The sequence below is a fragment of the Narcine bancroftii genome, chromosome 10 (assembly GCF_036971445.1).
Source record: "Narcine bancroftii isolate sNarBan1 chromosome 10, sNarBan1.hap1, whole genome shotgun sequence".
Lineage (NCBI taxonomy): Eukaryota > Metazoa > Chordata > Chondrichthyes > Torpediniformes > Narcinidae > Narcine > Narcine bancroftii.
The window spans coordinates 11,700,586-11,715,586 of NC_091478.1; the positions used below are offsets into that span (position 1 = coordinate 11,700,586).

At 40.4% G+C, this 15,001-nt stretch overlaps 1 long non-coding RNA gene across 1 annotated transcript in view; it reads left to right on the plus strand.

Annotated features, from left to right (window-relative positions):
- LOC138743886 (uncharacterized) overlaps window positions 1-14,344 on the plus strand; it is a 71,219-nt gene extending 56,875 nt beyond the window's left edge. The window contains exons 2-3 of the long non-coding RNA XR_011345093.1: window positions 11,318-11,508; window positions 13,662-14,344. This is a non-coding gene — a long non-coding RNA (uncharacterized lncRNA). The remainder of the gene's footprint in view (window positions 1-11,317; window positions 11,509-13,661) is intronic.
- The last annotated feature ends 657 nt before the right edge of the window (window positions 14,345-15,001 follow it).

Sequence of the window (15,001 nt, forward strand, 5' to 3'; positions counted from 1 at the left end):
GCTGTTAGTTGGTTAATTTTTTTCAAATGCCAGTATTTTGTGGGGGGGGGGGGGAGCTTGGGGAGGAATGTTTGTACATGTTCTTTAACATTTAATGATTTAAGGCTTGACATGAACTGTCTTAAATCTCACCACATTTTACTTCTTAACGTTTGAAGCTGGAAAGATAGTGGCAATAACTCAAACTGCTTTGGTGGAAATCAATATCTACAAGGACACATTTATAAAGATGATCTTGTTATGTTTCAATATTTTTTTAAAGAATAATTTTCTGAACACATCTAAATATAGGCTGTTGACGGGGACATGGTACCCCTTATTGGTTTTGATCATGATGTTCTCTGGAATATGTAACAGGATGCTTTATCTCTCTTGTGTCTACACACTCCCTTGGATTCTCATCACTTAAAGTGAGCAGTCTGGATCAAAGGCTATTTTATTTACTTATCATAATGTTGCCAGGCTACAGTGATATCTCCTTAACCCATCTTCCTGATGTCAGTTGAAACTAATCTTCAGGAAAAAGAATATCATCTGGAACATATAAATATTATCAGCTATAATCCATTTAGATCTGTTTGATGCGAGTTAGCCATGAGTTTCTTTGTTGCTGAAGTATCACCAACAGCTGAAAATGGCAGCTGTATCGTTTTCCTTCATTCAATGAACACTAATGGTAGATGGCTGCTTGAGGAGGTAATGGGTGTTGAATGAGGTTATTCCATGCCTCGAATCCATGTTTTGTATTGCCTTCTTTGCTTCTGCTCATTGTTATTGCAAGTCGTCCTCAGCAGGCTGTACCTCCATCCAAGATGTGGTACCTTGCTGCCCTCACGGACCCGCGTCATTCTGGGAAAGGTGTCACACCCACAGCAGCAGCTCGGCAGTATTGCCAGTCATCACATGTCAGAATGCAAACTTGTCTTTGGCGAAGTGTTTTAGATAAGCATCTAAGCTAGCTTTCGTCCATTTTGCAGATGTCTCATTTTATTTGAGGTTGCTCTTAGTTACTGCTGCAAAGGAGGAAAAACCCAACACCCAACCCCAACCCACCAATTTTCCCCTGCAACCGCTGTAACCGTGTCTGCCTGTCCCGCATCAGACTTGTCAGCCACAGACGAGCCTGCAGCTGACGTGGACTTTTACCCCCTCCATAAATCTTCGTCCGCGAAGCCAAGCCAAAGAAAAAGAAAGAAAATAACCGTGCATCTTGGCGCCTCACAGTTCGACGGGCAGCAACCTCCTTTGAAGAAGACCGCAGAGCCCACCTCACTGACAAAAGGCAAAGGAGGAAAAACCCAACACCCAACCCCAACCCACCAATTTTCCCTTGCAACCGCTGCCACTGTGTCTGCCTGTCCCGCATCGGACTTGTCAGCCACAAACGAGCCTGCAGCAGACGTGGACATTTACCCCCTCCATAAATCTTCGTCCGCGAAGCCAAGCCAAAGAGAGAGAAAGAGAATAGTTGACAGGTCTTAACTATAGCAATATCAATAGACTATAAAGGTAGATTTCCTAAGCACACTCCAACTTTATAATCAAGAACATAAACACAAGTGTTGCATTGCCGAAAGGAGTCCGTTGCTTGTACACCGTGTAGGAACAGTCATCCAACTTTCACCTTTCCATCTTGTCCATTATCAAGAACAATGAGGAAGTCAGTTACGGTCAGAATTGTGATGAATTAATCCAGCAACTTCTTTGAATTAACCTGGAGGCTGATGTGATTTTGTTTGCTTTGAAGCCAATCCCCCCCCCCCCCCATGTTGATTTCTTCTGCGTTCTTCAATAAGAGGTCAAGCCAAAAAAGCTGGGTACTTGGGCTTCATTTCAGAGGAATGAATATTCTTTGCCCTCTGACTGTGGTTAACACTGATTCAACACCCGTTCACAATTCACTGCATATTTTCCAGTGTATGGTTTCTAGGTTTAATTTTTATGAAGCTTGGGATTCTTGGTCATTTCACTGGAACTAAATGAGGAGGCTTGTTGGGGATTGAAGGTCAGTTTTAATCAGGACCTGTGTAGATAGCAGCCATTAATGCAGATTAGAACCATTCTATAATCTCAGTCAAGGATAGCTGCGTGAATGCACACTTTTGTCTGCTGAGAGCCATCTCTCACTACAGTGGTGTTTTTGGCAGCCAGATTCCCAACTAAGGAATATGCAGATGCACTCATGTCAATTGTGATGTGCTCCCATTTGTAAATAAGTAATTCTACAAGGCCATGACGAACATTGAAGTTCAAACTGTACTTAGGTAGAGAAAAACATCAATGTTCTTTGAGATAAGTGAGATTCTCCAGATTCTCCAAGAGAGGTTCTTCCAGAATGTTTGCTTGCCTTTACCTTTCACATCTGTAGCTCCACTCCCTGTGTAGCTCATTCAAAGTCACCACAGCGCTGATTGCCGAAGGTACCTGTGAGCTCAGGAGGGGCCAGGAAAGAAAAGCGGCCTCCTGCAAACCTCCTTCCAAACAGTTCAACAAGAAAGCCGGCAGATGCACAACATACTGGAGAAACTCAGCAAGTCGTGCAGCATCCATAGAAAATAAGGGTAATGAATGTTTATGATATGACCAAAAATAGGCAGGTACTTGAACAAAAGAGTGAGATGTTAACCCTTTAATCCCTGTGGATCCTGCATGACCTGATGCATTTCTCCAGCATGTTTAAATATTGCTCTCCTTCCAAGTAGAACTTCTATTCTCATCTCTGAGAAATGTAGGAGAACCAAGTATTCTATGGCTTATTTCTTGAAATCCATGCCAAGACTAGGGACAGTAATAGTGCGCACTTGGCAGAGGAGTGTTGGGAGGATGCATTCTGGTGGAGGGGGGGTTGGGTCGTGGCATGATGGTGTAGGGAGAAGACGTGGGAAAATGGCTCCCCATGGCAGAACTATTTTAAAAACTGTTGACTGCATTGATGAAGCGTTCTACAAGCAACTATGAGGAAGGGGATGCTGCTTTTCTTGAAGACCTTGCACCAGCTTTCCCGCTTGAAATCAACGAGAACGCTAAAGAGGAAAAGGAATATCATGCAAACATATGAATCCTCGTGGAACTTATCAAGGGTATGGACAAATTTGGAGGCTGTAATGGATTTGTGTTGCAGGCGATAGCAGAATTGGCAATGTGATTTGGTGGTGAGCTCTGGGTTTTCAAAATGATCATTGCACAAAATGGATGCAAGAAAACAGGCAAATAGCATTCCTTTGTCTCCCCTCTGATTCTACTCGACCCGCTGACTTCCTCCAGCAGATTGTATTAGCCTGTTTTCTTTGGCGTTTAGAAAAATGAGAGATTAGTTCACTGGAACTGACAAAATTCTCACTGATGAATGAAGAATATTGGTTGAGGAACAGAAGAGCTTCGGACGGCTATGGAGATTCAGGCTTTGTCCTCACAAAACAGAAATGATAGATTTTTGGATATGAAGGGATATAGAAATAAAGATGATAGTTCGGTTGTACTTTTGATAAATAGTGGGGCAGGCTGAAAGGCCCCAGGGCCAAACATTGCTCCTATTTGTGGTGTGGTGGTAGTGGATATTATAATTTAAGTCCACAGTGTGGTGCACTGTTAGACAGAATCAGACACACACAAGGTAAAGACTGTACAACAGGCTTTAATCCACAAAGACTTCCACAGAGCCAGGCTGACTGTGGGTGCAGCAACTCTGTGTGAGGCCTCGGGAGGCCGGTGCAGGTTTAAATCCAGGAGTGTGATTGACACCCAACCGGGTGGGGCTTGATCCATTCAGGCCGACTGATTGGCAGCCGCCCAGGTGTTGTCCTGTCCCCTTACATTCCTGCAGGTACAGAGGTTTCCCCCTGCAGTAGGCTGGTGGTGTACCACCACACACTGCTTTGTAACTTCTACACATACAACAATGCCACCATATTTTAAGTCATTTTATTAGATTAAAGCATGTACATTCTGAAGTAAATGTTCAGATCTCCATTGAAAGGCAGGGCTTACAGGGAAGGTTCAAGATTTATCGAGGATGAAGCCAGCAAGATTGGTTACAATTGCCATGGAGTCCTCTGGATGGAAGAGATGTCACTGACTTTCCATATAAGGACTGCTGTTTGTTTTGGGTGGGGCAGGAAACCCTTATTGGTGATGACAGCCCTGTGCCACAAATCCTGGGGGAGAATAACCTTGGTGTCCCACTCACTCCAATCCAAGGCCAAAGATGACCGCTCAGTCGCAGTGCCAGAAATGATGGTTTTCATTGGGAACCCTTCCTTCAAGGGCTGCTGTCGTCAGTGGGAATTGTGCTGGGAAATCAGTACTCCGAGCAGGACTTACTGAATTTGACCTCAGGGTTCATAATGCTTCCACACGGAGCTTTTTGAAATCACTGCTGTGGACTGGCTGTGCCATTTTAATTTTTATGAGAATTATAATTTCTACCCCTGTAACTTGTCAACTGTTATTAAAAGAAAAACAAGCACAAACTTGATTTTGCAGAAACTGTAGCCTCTGATCTCCTTGGTCGTAAGCTTTAATCTTGGTCGAGGAAGCTCAATGACAAACTGAGAATGAAAAGAAAGTCAGAGAAACGTCCTTTTAGAGAGAGTAATGTACATTACTGTTTATTTGCTCTCTCAAATAACAAAATAAGTACAGTAGAAAAAGCAAACTATAAAAGCCAGAATGAAACCTTATAAGCACCAACTGCAAAATACACAAAATATATGGTTAAAAGCTCTGTATGCCATTATTGAACTTAAAACAAGTATTGCAATCTTTTTATGATGGTACTCAAGGGCATTAAGTCAAGCTGTCTGTCACTTTAGACCAACTTAAATTGGGTGTAGCTACTTGACCAATTACATAGTCTAGGTTTTGATAAGATGAAGGGGTCAGGCTCCTTTCTTGGGCATCAATCAATCCAAATTTAAAGAAAGCAATGTGAAGTCTGTCAGATGAAGGGACTCATGTTTAGCAGTTAACGCTTTGTCTTTTAGTTGAAAAGTTTATTACTGTTAAGCCGTTACCTTGCCTGAACTATTTTTCACTGCCAAACAGAAGCATTATTCTTGATTTTTTTTAAGCAAAGACCACTGATTGAATTTTCTGGAGTTTGCTTCGCCCAGTCAACTGCCTTTATATTTTGTTTGAATTGTACGATGTCAATAGAACTTATCTGTGTTTCACCATCCGTTGTGGCTGGCTGTGAGTTTCTGGAAAATCACACAGGTGTTATACTTCCCCGAGCTTGAGAGCAATAAGCAGAAAATAACACATTATTCAATGACATGCATATTGGCGATATATTTAAACTTTGCAGTGATATAAAGTTCTGCCAGTAAGTGAAGGCCTGTTCGCTAATGTTTGCTCAGTTAATGAAACCTAGTGTGATGCAGTGCAGAGCAGTGTGGTGCAATGTCGTGTGGAGTAGTGCATTGCAGTGTAGCACAGTGTAGAGCAGAGCAGTGCTGCATGGTGTCGTGCAGTGAGGGGCAGTGCAGTGGGGTGTAGCAGAGTGTAGTGTTGAATGGTATTGTGTAGTCAGCCTTTTTTTTCTTTCCTATTTTCCAGAATATCATTTTTTATTATAGTCTTTATTTAGCACTCAGTTAGTTATATTTTTCAGTCATTTCATTTGAATTGATTGTAAGAATTAATTTGAAAATTGGTTTGAAGTCTTGATCACCTACACTATATAAGTGATTTTGTTTTCAGCTGCTCTTTGGAGTCCTTCTGCTTCATTCTGTTGAGTACAATGGAACTGATCAATGAAAAGGCAAAGGGAAACGGATACAGTAGGACCATGCCTATTTAGTTCGGCAAAGGCAATTCCTACACCAAGGTACATCTGGAATGGATAACCTCATGACTCAACAGTCACTTAATACAATATACTAATCAACAATTTAAATTTTGAATTTTTCCACCAGGTGCGTGATTGCTGTGTGAGATCTCAATAAGATAGTTGGAGTACGAGTTCACTTCTTACAGTAAAAACATACCGAAATGCAGGAGAAACTCAGCAGGTCATTTCAGTTTCTATAGGAGACAAAGATGTATTGCCGACATTTCGGACCTGTGCCCTTCCTCAAGGAATAAGCCAGAAGCAAGAAATCTCAGGAAGTCTCAGAATTGGGAGAGGAATCTAGACCATAGTTCACTTAAATCGGTGTGGACAAGAAGGGCCGATATGGCCTGTTTCCGTACTGTAATTGTTACATGTTATATATGGTAAACATGAGGTAATGAGGTTGTTGAAGTGATCGAGAGCATTGAGTGATCCCCCCATCGCCTTTCCTTATCTGTCTCTCCACTCTGTCTCCTTTCGCACAAGCATGATAAAATTCTTACCTTGGGTCCTTTATCCAGTTAACACTTTTGTGGGTCTAGATTCCTCCCCCCACTGTTTGAATTCTGAGACTTTCTGAGATTTCCTGTTTCTGGCTTATTCTGCTTATTCCTTGAAGAAGGGCTCAGGCCTGAAACATCGGCGATGTACCTCTGTCTCCTATGGACACTGTAAAGACTGGCCGAGATCCTCCAGCGTTTCAGTGAGCTTTTACTACAATCTCAGTGTCTGCGGACTTTCGTGTTTCACTCATTTCTTACAGTGCCAATTTTAACAAAACGGGCAGAATGATTTGTGACAATCAACTGTTTTAACTGAATATGGCAGAATGGATAACATTTTCTAGTCAATAGCAGTTCTGAATCTTCAAAAGCCTTGTCATCTGGACCAAGAAATTTCATGGAAATATGAAGCCACATTAGGAAAAATAAATTGATGGATTGCATTAGAACTGACGAGTTTGAAATGAGTTAACATTTCAAACATATCTGGTTTAATGCTTAATGCTACTATTGCCACAAGGGCCTCTATTTCTCCTCTACCATCAAATTCGTAACGAGCAAAGAACCACAGACCCTGCATTATTTTGAATTTTACTTGCTCTATTTTTATTTATTTTTTAAGGGGGTTTATATACTGAAAATGTCTGTACCGTGACAACAAATTTTGCGACATGTTCCTGACCATAAATTCTGTCTCTGATTCTATTGGGTGTTATGTTAAAATTATATTTACAATTATTAAAATGTGAGTTGAAAAGTGAGTGTTTCACTGTACAAAGTAGGAACAGTAAATTCTACGTAAATTCTTTCTCCTTCCCTCACCAAACATGAGAATGTTTTGGCTTTGGTTTTCATGGAGAACTTGTGATGCTCTGTCGAGAAGTTTGTGGAGCAGGTTTGTAGGGTAGAATTCTTTCAATATGTGACATTATTTTACAGAAGAAAGCATAACATGTTTATTTTTAATTGAATTAAATAGGTATAAGGATTGTCTAACCAATTTGAGGATAATCAAGTCAAGTCAAGTTTATTTATCATCTGATTGCACAAGTTCTCCGGTCCTCGGTGCAAAACATGCAGACACACAACCAGACATAACTATAACTCTCATACAGTCAGACAGTACATATGCAGGACAAGTATTCACATAGACAGTACAAATAAATAAACAAATATTATTTTATAAATATGAGAGTCTCGGATGGACAGTTCCTTTGGTCACTCAGCATTCTCACTGCTCTTGGGAAGAAACTGTTCCTCAGCCTGATGGTGTTGGCTCTGATCCTCCTGGATCTCTTTCTTGACAGCAGCAGCTGAAAGATGCTGTTTGCAGGGTGGAAGGGGCCTCAGTGATTTTGCGCACCCTCTTAAGACAGCGATCCTGGTAGATCATGTCGATATGGGGAGGGGGGATGGGGTGGGGGGAGAAAGGAGACTCCCTTGATCCTCTCTGCCACTCATGGCCTCATGGATTGATCTCCAATCCATTTCTCTTCAGTAACTGTACCACACTGATGCAGCCAGCTAGGATGCTGTCATTAGACCTCCTATAGAAGGTTGCCATGATGGTGGCCAGTAGCTTTTCCCCCTTCAGTCTTTTCTAGAGGATCAGTTACTGTTGCGCCTTCCTGACAAGTGAGGAGATGTCTGTCCACAATAGGTCACTGGTTGAGTAGACTCCAAGGAACTTGGTGCTCTCCACTGTCTCCTCTACAGAGTTATTAATGTGTAGTGGAGGGTGGTCATTCCTTCTCCTTCTGAAATCCACGATTATATCCTAATCAAGACAGTGTATTGTGCATAGTTCTTGTATCCTGGAAATTAAGTTTGGATTATGTGGACTTCTTGACTAACCCCTAGTTTAATTTTTAGCGGGTTGTTAGAACCCCATTTAGAACATTTTTTTCAGTTTAAAGTGTTTACTCAGCCTGTCATTTTCAACTAAGCTCCAGAGTATGTGGGAGACAACAATGTCAAAACCATGCTGTAGACCTCATCGTAAGATAGACTCTTGAAAGAAGGACTTCAGATATTTTAAATGGACTCAATAGCCTTTGTCCTCAAAGACAAGGTAAACGTTCTCCTGAAATATGGAGTAAAACTGCCCTCTCCTACTAGCTGAACTATTTCCAGTACCCTTCTAGCATTCTGGCATGGCCATGCACCAAGGTGCTGGAAACACTTTCAGATTCATTCATGAATACTTATTACTGGCAAAAGTCAATGCTTCAATGTAAATTACACAGTATAAATCAATACCCCAGGAGACTGATAGCATAGTACATGGATATAGTTGTTGATCCACTGGCAGAAAATAAAATTTAACCTTTTGTGTTCTTTATCATCTGGGATTAAGCAGTAAACTGAGGAAATTGATTGAGGAAGAAAAAAGCCTAGAAATTTCGGCTTGCAATGTGAATAGATAACTGCCTATAAAATCCCATGGCACCTACTTCAATGAAGGATTAACCAAGTTAATCACTCTTAAATAATATATCAGTTTATCAGTTAATATTTATTAGTAGTTTTACAGACATACTTAAGCAAAATATGGAGTTTTTCCAAGCAGGATCTTACTGAATATATGATAGCATTACAATAATATTATAACATAGCTCCATTCCATTACAGGAACTCAACACACTTGCTGACATTATCTTTTAACCGTTTAATGAGTATTCTGAGAGCAGCTACATTTTTGGGAAGAGCAATTCCAAATGTTGTCTGTAACTGACTCAATGACCTGCCACCTGACACTCCAGGAGACTGTTTGATGATCAATAAGATGGGCTGCTTTATTAATCTAACCTTGAGGCAAATACTTTTCACTGAAGGGTATGTGGTGCCCTTCTCTAGCTCCTGATGCCTCTGCGTGTTCATGCCCTAAATGTACCATGGTCCAGATTGCACAAGGGGAAAGCTTTAGGGCCCACTGCATAAGCTGCATGACTTAGGTAGGCCTTCCTCCCAACAGCAAGTTCGGTTCAGATCTTAGGTATTTGTGTGTGAGGAATTGGTGCGAGAATTTGCGTGGGCATGTTATCTGGAGGCTCCAAGAACAGGAGAGGTTAACTGGTTTTTGCATGTTTCAAACGCTCAACTGCCAGAAAACATTTTTTTTTCTGCCAGTTTTCAAAACCTTGCAGGCTACTCTTGTAAATTTATAGAGCTTTTAAAACTATAGGTCAAAGTCAGTGAAATTACTTTTAAATATGTGCAAATAATTTGTTTTCTTCAGTATTTTTTTAATCAGACTACTTAAAGATGCAGGCTCATTGTTCTAAAATGTAAAAGGAATTTTTATTTTCCAGACTAGGATGAATCTATCTCAAATATCTGTTTATACTAACCATCTGTCAAAAATGTTTAACTGTCTTATTTGTTGGAGAGTTTACTATTTATATACATTCCAAATTCCATTATTTTCATTTGCTTTCTCTGATTGCTAAGTTAATTATCTAATTTATTGTATGCTTTTAATAAGCAAACCCTGCAGAGTCTGACCATACTCTCACATTTGATACCATCCATACCTTCACTTGGCCTTTTTCCTGTTACCCACACTGGCTTCTCAAATTTAAGAAAACCCAGCAGGAAAACGACTCTTTCTCCGCCCCAGGGCTAAAAAGGTTGTAGGGTCTTAATAAAGCTGCAGGTTTAGTCATTTTTTTTTTTCAGGACCACAGTCTGTGAATCTTGTCAAAGTGATACACTAGATGTGTCAGTTAGGAAGGTCAAATTTCATGTTTGAAAAAAATTAATGAAAACTATTTCATTCCCAATATGCAGCAGTTGGGCCTGAAGCATGAATAAATGAGCCTTAGAGTTTATTAAGTCAAGGCAGGAAGCATGTCAGACTGAATGAAAACCATATAGAGTGAGCAAGACAACCCTCACTTCTCCGTGGGTGCAGTGGATGTGAAATATACAAGGTGGAGAAGGCAACACTGTATGTCGCTTAACTGAGCACAAGCAGCCTCAAAACCCTTGAAAGTTTTGCGGCAGAACATAAAACTATTGAAATGTGTCATTTTAAATTCAGTGAACATTTGGAGAATTGCAGAAAATGCTCACAGTCCAATTGGATTTCAGTGACATCATTAATATAGGCATCAATCCATCATCTAACTCTTTGTAAATGTGTTGCACACATGAGTAAACTCCTCGACTTTATCAATGGCTTTGTGTGGCATTTTTATTTCCCTTTTTTGGCTCCTGCTATTATTACAGTCAGCAACGTTGCTTTCTCAGGTTACAATGGTAATCGAGTTCAAATTAATGGTCTTTCTTTTAAATAAAAATCAGTAGTTATATTTTTTAAAAAAAGGCAAACAAGAGATATAACGGGATCCCTGACACAAAGTTTGCTGGAGATAAATGGCGCCTTTGCTTTTTCTGAAGTACACTGCTTTGTGCAAAACTTAATTTACAACATGGAATTCAAATTTATGGTTAAAAATTTGATTTATAAAATCATTTGAGTATTTTTTTAAGTTGTGGTATACTGAATCCATTGTAAGACACCAGGGACCAATGTAGATAACTTGCTGCAGAACAATTTGATAAATACATGTTGAACTGGATTTAAAGCACAAAGCAAGTATTCGTATTGAAAGATCCTACCAGATAGGATGTTGAAGAGGAATGAGCTAAAATGGACAATAAAGACTAATAAACTCAGATTGTGGGACAACTATTTATATAATCCAAGTATAATTCTTATCTGAGCATCGAACTATAGGACAAAACATTTCACTTGCTTTTGCTATACAGCAACGTCGACCTGCTACTTGTAAAATGATTTGCATTTTCATTGCTCAACCTTCTAAGAGTTGTTCAAATACCATCTGTCAGTCATTTCTGGCACCCTCCTAAGAAGGGTCAAAGTTAGCATAATTACATTGTTTATATAGACTCTTTCAAAGCTTGTTTGATTAAATAATCTGATGTCAATGTATTACAAATTCGTTATTTTTTTCAGATGTGGTCCATGAGAAATCTTGATCTCATCTCAATCTTGAGCTAAGGAAACCATTTTTTGGCCAATTGGTCATGATTTATTTGTGCCTGGCTGAGGTGGAAGGGTGGAATGGATTGTCCTGCATTAAATAAACTCACTTCAAAGACAACGTGAGTCTTCCAACAGTTGTTTTCTTGTTCCCGGACTAAAAGGTATGCGTTATCAGATTCTAGCTGTACTTAGATAAGCTACATGGAGCAAATTACCATATGACATAACCTACATTGCAGCCAAGCACATTTTCGATCATGGAAAATTCTGAAAATGTAAACATTTCAAAGTCTGTGCACAGAATAAATAGATTGATGAACCTGTTGATAGAGAATTTTTTGAGGGGTAAATATAGCCTGGTCTTTTATTTCCCTCAAAATCTATGCATTCTTTGGGTGGAGTTAAATGGTTAAACCAATTGACAAAGGAATCTACTCCCGTCAAGATTAGATGCACCATCACCCCTATTTTATATAAACAATGTACATGCACACAGGAAGATTCAAACAGATAACTCCTTCAAAAAGAATATGATGAAGGGGTTCTTACCTTGCATCTGGAATGCACAATCAATTGGTTTTGGAAAAGAGAAAAACAAACAAAAAAAAAATCCCAACTTGTGAATATGCTGCTCTTTATATTGGGATTTTCACCTCTAAAGGATTTTATTCCACAACGTTTGTTGAATATTGCTATTTGAATCCGGCATCTTGTTTTTAACTTTTGCCTACTGGCCTTTGGAACTTAGAAAAGCACAAGGACAGCTCATTTGGTCCATGATGTCTGTGCTGAACACCATGCCAAATGGTGTTCTCTTCTGCCTCCTCTTCCTGATCCATACCCCATCCACTCCCTGTTCCATACCCCTCCACTCCCTGATCCATACCCCATCCACTCCCTGGGGATCCATACTCCTCCACTCCCTGATCCACACCCCATCCATTCCCTGATCCATAACCCATCCACTCCCTGATCCATACCCCATCCACTCCCTGATCCATACCCCATCCACTCCCTATTCCATACCCCATCCACTCCCTATTCCATACCCCATCACTCCCTATTCCATACCCCTCCACTCCCTGATCCATACTCCTCCACTCCCTGATCCATACTCCTCCACTCCCTGATCCACACCCCATCCACTCCCTGTTCCATACCCCTCCACTCCCTGTATATTCACATGTCTATCTGAAAGTTATTTGAAAACAACACTACCCCAACAGCCTATTCCAGGTACCACCATTCTCTGCGGATAAAGCTTTCCCTGCTCATCTCCTTTAAACTTTTCCTCTCACCTTAAATGCATCTCTTTTAATTTAATTGTGCTACAGAAGCCCCTATCTTCCACTGATATACTATTGTCATTACCAACTCTTTGTTTGATGGGCCACAGTACCCAATGTTTTTGCCAGACAAGCAAAAATGTAGGATAATATCTAGATCAATGTCTGGATTTTCTTTTCCCTGCCAGTTTGCTTTCTTTGGGTAGATCATGATGCTGGGTCTGGAGTAGTGGGGAGAGATCAGGTGATTGCAAAATAATTACTGCCATCAACCAGAGACAAGCCACTGCCTTCAGGGAAAATGGATGACACTGCAGCATTGGACAGTGATTTCCGCCCTTACATGCAAAGTGTGAGGAATGAAGAGGCAGTGAAGGTCTCAGTACAGACCAGGGGTGGGGGGTGAGGGTGGAGTTTGGGATCAAGTGGGTGGCACAGATGGCAATGCGGTCAGTGTAATTCTCTTCCAGTGATAGAATCCGGTTCAAATCTGGTGTTGTCTGTCAGAAGTTTGTATGATCTTCCCATGTACTCGTGGGTTTTGTCTGGGAACTCCGTTTTACTCCCTCCCTTCAAAAATGAGCAGGAGTTGTAGGTTCATTGGTATACTTGGGGAGGCATGGGTTCGTGGGCCAGAAGGGCCTTTTTAACCATGCTGTACATCTACATTTTAAGCATTTAGGTGCACACCTGGTGATTAAACTTTCATCCCTAATTTTTCCACCTTCTTCATGACTTCCTGCAAAAAAAAAGAAAAATCAATCCCTTTTTTTATCAGAAGAATTGTCCATAATGGAAGACCAAGCAACATAGAAATCAAAAACACTGCAGAAACACTGCCAAGGATGACATAGGTGCTTTGTGGTTAGTAAAGGATTACTTAAGGTGATATGTGAGTGGGGAAAAAAAGGTTGAGAACCACTGATACATGCAAAGAGAAAGAGTTAATGCTTCTAGACCAAAATTCTTCATCAGAACTCACTTCATGTCTCAGATGTGAAGCATTAATTCTGTTTCTCTTTCTACAGATACTACACAATAAAGTCAGATGGTATAATTCTTCAATTGCTCAAACATTGACCGATATTTCAAATCTCTAAACATGCCTAAGTAAAAGAAGAAGAGTGTAGTACGCGTCGAAAGAACCAAAGACTTGTTGATCCAAACCAAGGCTTTTATTAACTAAAAGACTGGAGCATATCACAAGTAGGTCGACCAGTCCAGAATGACCAGGTCTGACTAGGAGCAATCCTTTAAGACCTACCAGTAGGTGTGGCTACACTCTCAGCCAATCACAGTCGTCCTACACTACAATCTGTACATGTACACATTGGCGATAGAATCTGTACTATCACAAAGAGCAAAAAGGAAAAGATGCAACAGAACCGAGAAGGGCAGAAGGCAAAAGCTTTTCTCAAGCAAAATTAAGAGATGCAAGTCTTAGGGACAGATGAAAGAAATTTCAGACAGGACAATACAATGACCCAAAGGGACAGCCATCAGAAACGCTGGGAAATAAGAAAGAGAAGAAGGCGTTTGTGAAAATGTAGTTATGTGATTCTGAGATGGTAGAAAAATGAGTTGTGGATTTAAAAGTGAGATTTAAAATGCTGAAGTCAATTTTCTGAGGGAGCATTGTGGTGTGTTCAGCACCTCTGGAGCTTAGTAAAGGAATGTGATATTTCATGCAATGACTTGTAATTTGTGAAGAGAGGTGAGGAGAGATCAAGTCTCAATACGTCTTGGGAAGAGGAGGCAAGAGATTAGTACAGAAGCAAATAATATTGACAAAGCCACATACTAAATATATTGTGCATAATGTTTAAAGGGAGGGCATTGTCATTAAAGTCATTGGATTGATTTTGTTTTTGCCTCCTTAAATTCACTATATAAACCAGGTAGAAAAATCTTTTGCTGACATATTTGCCAACTCCACGAGATGGAATGGGCATGCAGAGGTCTTGTAACATGGACAAAATGTTATAAAATAATTTGTTTTTACAGAGACAACACTGTTTAACTATTAGCAAGGTTTTAATAGCCATCCATTGGGTGTAAGAAAAACAAACATGATGGAGAAATTCATCAGGTCAGACAACATCCGTAGAGAGTAATGGGTAACCGTCTCAGGCCTTTGATCTTCGCCAGATATACATTAGGTGCAAGAATGAATGATTATGGTTCTACATGTACAATTAACACATTCTACCATGTCAATATTATCAAGTTGAAGCAAGAGTGAAGTTGCTGGAAGAGTAGCTGGCCTTACGATTAGAGAAGCGGTTGATTAGCATGGTGCTATTACAGTGCCAGCGACCCGGGTTCGAATCTGGTGTTGTCCATAAGGAGCGTGTTCGCTCTCCCCATG